The sequence below is a fragment of the Chlamydotis macqueenii genome, chromosome Z (genome assembly GCF_036417535.1).
Source record: "Chlamydotis macqueenii isolate bChlMac1 chromosome Z, bChlMac1.mat, whole genome shotgun sequence".
NCBI lineage: Eukaryota > Metazoa > Chordata > Aves > Otidiformes > Otididae > Chlamydotis > Chlamydotis macqueenii.
The window spans coordinates 50,709,499-50,718,573 of NC_141593.1; positions in this window are offsets into that span (position 1 = coordinate 50,709,499).

Here is a 9,075-nt window from a genome sequence, read left to right on the forward strand (position 1 = left end):
AAGCACAAAACCAGGGGGTAGCGCTTAGATTTGTTGAAGTTGTGCTTTCCTTTTCTCACCTGGCTGGATGGAAGCCACTGCCAGGGCAGAGCTAACCTCCACCCTCAATCCAAGCAGCCCCTGTTTTTGTTTATTGTGCATAGCAACAGCTTTAAGGATAGTTAACAGTAACAGTGTTCTGACCATAGGCAAATGGCCACAGCATGCCTGTTTCTTTGTCTTCATTTATCTGTCTTTCCTAACTATTTTGTCTGCTAAACTTCATGCTCTGTAGTCAGCCAGTGCATCCTGACCCTATAACATTTAACAGCCAGAAGTCCAGCAAACTTCTTACCTCTGAATCTCAGCTTGGGTATAAAACTTTGAATCTAAGCCACAGTCTGGAGGCATGGGAGGCTTACACATCGCTTAGCATAGCGGTACTGTGAACTCATGTTATAACTGTGCACAAGTGACCACGAAAAACATCTGTCCGGTTCTACTGCTTGGTCTGAAACCAGGGTTCTGCACTGAGCTAAGAGAGCAGCACATATGCTAGAGGTGTTAGTCATAATTGCAGAGATTCACCCAGTTGCAAAGCTTTCTCTAAGGGTGATCGAGAGCTGCAGGTGAAGCTGTCAAAGTACTTGAGGCAGCGCAAAAAGGAGTGTGACACAAAGTGATACACTGCCTTTTCTGGGAGAGAGGAATTCACCTTCCATATGTGCTCACAAATTCCTGGGTGACCAAGTTACTTAGGCTTTTTGTGCTTTATTTTCCACCTGGAGGACAATAGCATGGGGAGAAAATACTATATGATGTGGTCTGTTAGCCCATCAATAAAAGCAGTGAGGGGCACAGATAAGCAAGGGATGACATACTCCAGTGAGATAATGCTACAGATCATACCAGCAGCCAAACAAACTTGATTTTCTCACACCCATCGCAGACAGAAGAGAAATAACCATAATAGCATTCCACCATTCAAGGTGGGACAGTGCAAAGACTGCAAAAACACACCAGATCTCAAGGCATACCTGCTGAGGAATTGTGGAATAAAAATTGTACTTCAACAAGAGGTACCTGAATGCACAAGCTGGGTCATGGAATTTTCTTCTCCTTTCTCATTTTAATGTTTTTTGGCAAAATCAGGGTTCCTAGGAGTGGAATGACAGACCTGAAAATCCCATTACATGGGGATGGATTTGGTTTTCTTCATTTTTTTTAAAGCCATTTAGATGAGAAACAGATCAAAGCAAATTTACAGGGGAAGTTTTCTAGGTTTGGCACCCCATTGAATCTACAGCTCACTGCCCACAAAGCTCAGTTCTGCACTGATGAAAGCCAATAGATGCCCTCTGTCTTTAGCACCTGAGGGATCTTTCCTTGACCTTGCCAGAGCTGGGGTCAGTTGCATCCACTGCGGTTTCAGCATGGAGAATTTTTCAAGTCAAACTCCTTAGTGCTTGAATCAAGTGGATATTTAAACCCCTCAGATTCAAGGAATCACCCTTAGTGAGTCAGAGGGAAAAGACAGCTCCTTTGATTGATCACGTCTGTAACTCAAAGCCAAGTACACATTAGAACAAGTTAAACTGTCCCCAGGGCTCATAAAAGACTGTGCCAGGCCTTTTGTGTTTTGCATTAAAGTCATACCAGTCTCTGGAAGCCAAGCACTTTGCAAATCATAAGGATTAGTATTTATTACTATTGAATGTATGCGGCCGAAGCCCCTGCCCTGGAGAGTTTGCGGCTTAAATAGTACAGGCAGAAGTGGCGTCCACACACGCAGCGCTGACCTTAGTCTGGTCCTTGGGAAGCTGAGGGTAAAACCTCCCCACCTCCTACGCACAGAGGCAGATGATGGTGGGGGTGTGCTGCAGCCAGCACCTCAGCCTCCAGGTAGCTCCCACCTGGAGGACCATACCCCTCTCTATAACCATGAGACCCGGACTGTACGGTCAGCACATATGAGTTCCTGCAGGACTTCTGCAGCTCCTAATCCTTGGCAAGGCAGCCCCGTCAGTCAGACTGCGCACTGAGCTAAACATCAAGACACATCTGATGAATCACAAGTGCAGCAAGAGCCCAGAGCACTACAAAATACCTCTAGGGACTTGTTTGTGCCAGATCTTTTAGAAAGTTCAAGAGGAATTAGCTAAAGATGTGAATCAAATTGCTGTGGGATTTAAAAAAGGGATTCAGCTTGTACATTCAGATTTTAAAAAGGGAATCGCTTGCCTCGCTCCAGAAGCTAGGCGGCATGGAGGCCACCCTGCCTCTGAATTGGGATGCGCTCACAGGTGTTCAGTGCAGTGCAGCTCATCCATTTTAAAGCAGTTACCTCACCTGAGGTGTAGCTATCCAGTCAAGCCCTTTGTGATGGCATCAGCTCGCACATGGAAGTGGAGTGACCTTGAGTCATAGTGGAGTTGAGCCATTATGTTCCTGAAAATTGTCTCCACCCAGCACATGCTGTGGCTCCAAAAGCTGGTCAACTCATCTTACCTTCCTGACTCTGTGCTGACAAGCCCTAAGAGAAATGACGAGACACCAAACAAAAAGACAGTGAACAAGCAAGTTGGTATAAACCAAGGGTGCGCACCTTGACAGGCAGACACATACCCCGGGAATGATGCAGTGGTCCCCAGTCTTCATACACAAGGCAGTCAAAATGCTAAGGCTTGAGATTTAAGCAGCAGATTGGCTAGAAAGCTGATGTCTCAAAATCCCCAGCTCTAGTGCTTCCTGGCCAGCTGCCAGTCATGTCAGCTGGCGGGAGCCCAGTGCCCCAGGCTGGAGAAAGGCAGTGTAGCTCACTGAAGCAAAGCCACAGTCCTCTGAGGGCCCGTCACAGATGGAGCTCTTGGGGAAGCTGAAGCTGGACCTGAGCACGTGCCTCGCTGGCTGGGCCCTTCACAGAAGAGTGTTTCCCATCCACCTGCAAAAATTCCCTTTATATTGCTGTAGGCCAACATTTTCGGTCTCTCCAGGACCTTCACTGCACTCAGAGGGCTACCTGTTCACCTGCAGGTGAAAAAGCAGCTAGGGGTTATGTACCACAAGCAGCTGCCTCTGTGGCTTCATGGGTCTTCTCAGCTCCTGAAGCTGGAGGTTCAGGCCCCAAAACAGATCCAACAAGGGACGGTGAGAAAATGAGCCTGCAAAGAGTTTGGAGAGAAAAAGAAAGCAGCAGCAAAAGCAAACAAAGCTCTCCAAGGTTTCACTGTACCAGGTCCCCATCATCTGCCTACATTTTGCCCACACACAGTTTAATCAGCATGCCAGGGAGCCTGGCTCCCTGCCAACAGGAATGTGGATTCTGACAATTTGTCTAAAGTGCAGTCAGAAATTGCAGCTAAACAGAAAGAGCACTTCTTTTTTTTTTTTTTTTTTTCATGTGTGTGTGTGTATATGGGCTTTTTTTTTAACGCCCGAAACAATTACAACATCTAACTGCCGCCCACACCTCTGTTGCCTGAGAAACGCAGCGTGGGTATGGCTGTGGTAATCGGGACTCGAGTTTTACACCGTGCTTGCTATCATTGGCTGGCTGCAAGGCCCCCACAAAACTGTCCCAGCAGGATGTTTTAGCCCAGACATGGAGAGTATTCCCACCCCAGGCACAGACCACTGCAGGTTCCTGCTACGGTGAGCATCCCTTTCGGAGAGGCCAAGGATGCAGTAATTGGTGTCTTTATTACTCTGCTAGTTATGCTGGTAATTGCCCTGGGTCTATCCACCCCAGTTTCAGTATTTGTACTTACAGGAAGACCAGCACAGTTCAGATGGGATGTGATGGGATGAAAAGATGGGATGAGATGGGAAAGGAAGCAATGTGCACCAAGAGCTGGGTATCACACGTGCACTTCTGGCTTGACAGGAGGATTCTCCACACCCACCCTCACAGCAGTATCCCCATCATCACCTTGATCAAAACCACTTCTCAAATGACAGAGGATGTGTCTGTGCTGAAGACTGTACCCACAAGTGTCCAGAGACACACGTTTTGGTTAACAAGTCCTGGTTGGAATTACCCTGAAAAGAGAAAGTGTGCTTTTTCACACTGAACACCTGGGCAGAGAGAAGGTTGCTCAAACTGACTAAAAATATTCACCTTCCCAAAGAGGTGACAGAGCATCTCTACTGCACACTTCTGAGCTCAGCATCAAAAGGTGAGGCAGATCGGAAAGATGGTATTGGGCTGAACAAAGACATTTTCTTGAGGAGGAAGAAAACAACCACCCCACTCACCCACCGCAAGCCACATATTTTGAACAACCTCTGTGTAGTGGAGAGGGGAAAATAGGCGTCAGCTTGGTTTTGGGTTTTTTTTTCCTGCCCTTTCCAACAAAGCCACTCCCCATCCAGAAGACAGCGCGCAGACCCAGGGATGCTGTTGTCTTCCAAGCTACAAAGCCCAGGAAGGAATATTTATCTTGGCTAACTCTCAGCCTTTCCTGAAGGCCAGCACACAGCACGCTCTCCTGACCCCCATGGCAGCCCTGACAGTGTTCAAAGTGCCTCTGCAAACAATGAGGGAATAAGAACTTTCACCAAAAGTGCACTTGGACAAAGGAAACCATTAGGCAACCTTCATAGGTGGCTGCTCCTTTCTTATTAATGGATTGCCTTTTCCAAGTGATAACTGGATCTGTGTGCTCTTCGGTTGCCTCCCATGTTTTTTTCTTTACAGACTTGTTCAGTTTTCTACTTGCCTCTGGCTTTCAAACAGTTCCTGGTTGCTCTCCCTTTGGGCAAACCCTCCTTGCCATCTTGTTTTCCACAGAGTTTTCATTCCCCAGTGCTATATTCTGCTTTCTTCTGCGGTCTTCTAGCCGTCTGTGTAGTACATTTCACCTGCATTTCAAGACTGCACAGATAAAGGCCCACCAGTGTCTCTACATGTACAGACAAGTAGTGTTTTTTCTTTGAGAAAACACGATGCTTGTGCACAATAAAAGTCTGTCCCTGAGATTTTAATTCACAGATCTTGCTTTCCCAATATGTCCTTTTTACTGTTATTTTTGCATTCTCAAGACTCATCCTTTTTAGCTTGTGGCTTGTGGTCACTGGCAGAGCTCCTGCATAATTCAAATATTTTCAGATATTCCTACAAACATCCTTGCAGTTGTCTCAGTCATTAAACTTGTTGTGGCTGAAGCAAGTTAAGACTAAGTAGGACCTATCCTGGAGCCCTTCTCCCCATGCAATTGTTATTTCAGGAAGCAAGTCCCCCCATTTAGATAGCAAGATCAAGATATAACTGACTTAGGAAACTACAGTGTTCAGTGATTAAGCAACACATTACTGGTCAATTTATTAAGTACTCAATACACTGATTATCAAATAAACACACCACTATTACTAATCTGCAATTATACTATTTTCCACACTATTACACATAATTATAAAGCTGTTAATCTAACACTCTTAAATCTTATGAATCACACATCTACTATTAACTTACAAATCTACCACCTTTCCCTCCCTACATGACCTATCACCAGGACAGAAATTTATCCCTCTGCAGCCCACACTCTCACACAGAGTTTTTCAGATACAAACCTGATGGAATCATAGAATCTTAAGGTTGGAAGCGACCGCCAAGATCATCAAGTCCAACCATCAACCTAACAGAACCATGCCTACTAAACCATGTCCTGGAGTGCCACATCTGCACATTCTTTGAACACCTCCAGGGATGGTGACTCCACCACTTCCTTGGGCAGCCTGTTCCGGTGCCTGATGAATCTTCCAGTAAAGAGGTGTTTCCTAATATGCAACCTAAACCTCCTCTGCCACAACTTGGTGCCATTTCCTCTTGTCCTATCACAAGTTATTTCGGAGAAGAGACCAACATCCACCTCCCTGCAACCTCCTTTCAGGTAGCTGGAGAGTAATGAGGTCTCCCCTCAGCTTCCTCTTCTCCAGAAGAAAGGGAAAGCCCAATGGGGATTCATAGAATCATAGACTCATAGAATGGTTAGGGTTGGAAGGGACCTTTAAAGGTCCTGCAAAAGAGCAGGAACATCCCCGACTAGATCAGGTTGCTCAGAGCCTCATTCAGCCTGGCCTTGAATGTTTCCAGGGATGGGGCATCCACCACCTCTCTGGGCAACTTGTTCCAGTGTTCTACAACTGTCATTGTAAAAAATGTTTTCCTAATATCTAATCTAAATCTAACTCCCTCTATTTTGAAAACCATTACCCCTTGTCCTATCACAAGAGGCCCTACTGAACAGCCTCTCCCCATCTTTCTTGTAGGCCCCGTTGAGGTACTGGAATTTTTACCTTTTCCTTGCCATTTAGGAGGCAGCTGCAGTATATCAGTGCTCTGCTGGGTAAGAACTTTCTTCCCATTTCTAATCTAGAGATACTCCTGACGATTTCAGACCAAGTTGTGCTTTACTTTTGGGCTAGGCCACTCTCTCATGCTACAATACTTATAAATAGCCAAAGGTCTCCTCGGAGCTTCCTCTTCTCCAGGCTGAACAACCCCCACTCTCTCAGCCTGTCCTCATAGGAGAGGTGCTCCAGCCCTCTGATCATCTTTGTGGCCCTCCTCTGGACCCTCTCCAACTGGTCCATGTTCTTCTTATGCTGGGGGCTCCAGAACTGGATGCAGTACTCCAGGTGGGGTCTCACCAGGGCAGAGTAGAGGGGCAGAATCCCCTCCCTCGACCTGCTGGCCACACTCCTCTTGATGCAGCCCAGGATGCCGTTGGCTTTCTGGGCCGCAAGGGCACATTGCCGGCTCATATTGAGCTTCTTGTCCACCATCACTCCCTCTCCTCAGGGCTGCTCTCAATCCATTCTCCACCCAGCCTATATTTGTGCCTATATTTGAGTCCCATCGGCTCAGGTTTGCAAGTCAGGCACCTGCAGTCCTCCTTTCAGACAATTCCCCCATCTTGAGGGAATCGTTCTTTACTTGGTTTTCTGCCTTATTCATCATTGCTTCTATTTCTGGAACAACCTTTTTGGCACCCTTGTACTTCCCTTTCTCTGCCCAAGCTCCTCCCTAAGGCACGACACCTCCCATGTTACTTTTGCCTTGCTGGCTCAATTCAGCAACATGTGTACTGAAGTCTTGTGTTTCCAAAGTTGTTATTGGGGCAATCTTAGCCTTATACAGTATTACTGATACACCCTGCCTGGGTACAGAGGGCCAAAACCTCCTCACAAATTTCCATTTCATAACAGCAACACATTACCTTACACATTCTCCAAGGCAAATCAGTCTACTCAGCCTTGATTCCTCCACCTCATCCCAGTTAAGCTCCTTTGCATGTTGTTGTCAAGAGCAGACCAGCAAAACGAAGACCCACATCATCTGTGTACCCAATCCACCCAAAAACTAGCTGTGGAATAGGACTAGAAGAGATGCTCTAAAATGAACATGATCATGACAGCAAACTCAGCATGGTCAGGTGAAACACTGGATCAGGTTGCCCAGAGAGGTGGTAGATGCCCCATCTCTGGAAGCATTCAAGGCCAGGTTGGACAAGGCTCTGAGCAACCTGATCTGGTTGGAGATGTCCCTGCTCCTTGCAGGGGGTTTGGACTAGATGACCTTTAAAGGTCTCTTCCAACCCCAACTATTCTATGATTCTAGCAGTGGTGCAGTAGTTCATGTTTTCTAGGACAGCCCATTTTCTAGGAGAAATAGTTAGTATAGCGGCTGGCATAATTTGAGAAACATTGTTTTAGCAGTAAACATGGAAAGAAAGAGCTGGGACATGCAATGGCCTGACAGATAAAAACCTGGGTCATCATTGAATCATTCCTCTTCAAGCTCTGCCTTAAAAGCTACTGTGTATTTTTACCCTTTCCTTGCCATTTAGGAGGCAGCTGCAGTATATCAGTGCTCTGCTGGGTAAGAACTTTCTTCCCATTTCTAATCTAGAGATACTCCTGATGATTTCAGACCAAGTTGTGCTTTACTTTTGGGCTAGGCCACTCTCTCATGCTACAATACTTATAAATAGCCAAAGAGATGTGTGGCTTCTGTGGACTGTGGAGGTTTCACCTACATACACTAGCTACCCCTTTCAGGCTCCCTTAATAGTTACATTCTGTACTAGGAAACATGAACTTAAAATGGACAATGAAGAGAATATAAATGCATGTGTCTTTCACTTTGCACCTGTTCTGTCATTCTGTTCTAGTTTAATGCATTGTGAGCAACGTGATGCGACTAATAATTCCAGGCAGAAAATCACCAGAAAATGCTCAGCGTTGACTTTGTCAGCTAGGAAGACAAAATAGGAAAAGATGTGGTGAGCAGCACGGACGTTAACATTTAGACACTGCTAAAACATTCATCTGGGCTTAGAGGAGGCATTTAATACATCTTTGTGAAGTACTCCCACCTGTTGTCACCATCACTTTGGTTTGTCTTTTCATAAAAGACATACTAACCCAGGAGCATGCACTGGAACCAAAAACCCTGACTGCTCTGAAGTAACCAGGATGGAACAGCAATGAAAAAATCTGACATCCCATGACATAGTGAGAAAAAAAAAAAAAGCACATAACTATCTCAAGTACTGGAGGTCTTGCCATTCATCTAAAGGCAACATGCTGAGTCTCTAGGAGGAAAAAATACAAACAATAATCTCAAGATGGTCAAACATTCACAGAGGCCTTGCTTAAGAAAAAAACATGTCTTCCTTACTATTGTCTTCACATACAAGCTCCCAGCCTACTTGTAAAGCTTCTCCATGCCCCACCTGGATTGGAGATGTCCTCTTCATTTGCCCTGTTACTCACTCTCTACACAGCATCCTATCTTCTCATGTTGAGCCATGTCCAACCCAAGAACTGCAAGGATAAGGCTGTTTGCTTTCAGTGTGTTGTACAGCCTGTTTCCTCTTACATTGCATAGCCACTGTTTCTTATCCACTCCCACCTCCATATTTCTGCACTCTCTCTTCTTCTGTAGTTCTGACTTTTCTGCCTCTTGTGGGCTCTTGCTTCCCATCCACCAGGCCAACAGCAATTCCCAACCTTGACAGTGCCCTCAAACAAACTACCTCATAAAAAATTTGAGGTCAGCTCCCAATCACTTCTGAACAGCTGTTTGCTGCAGCC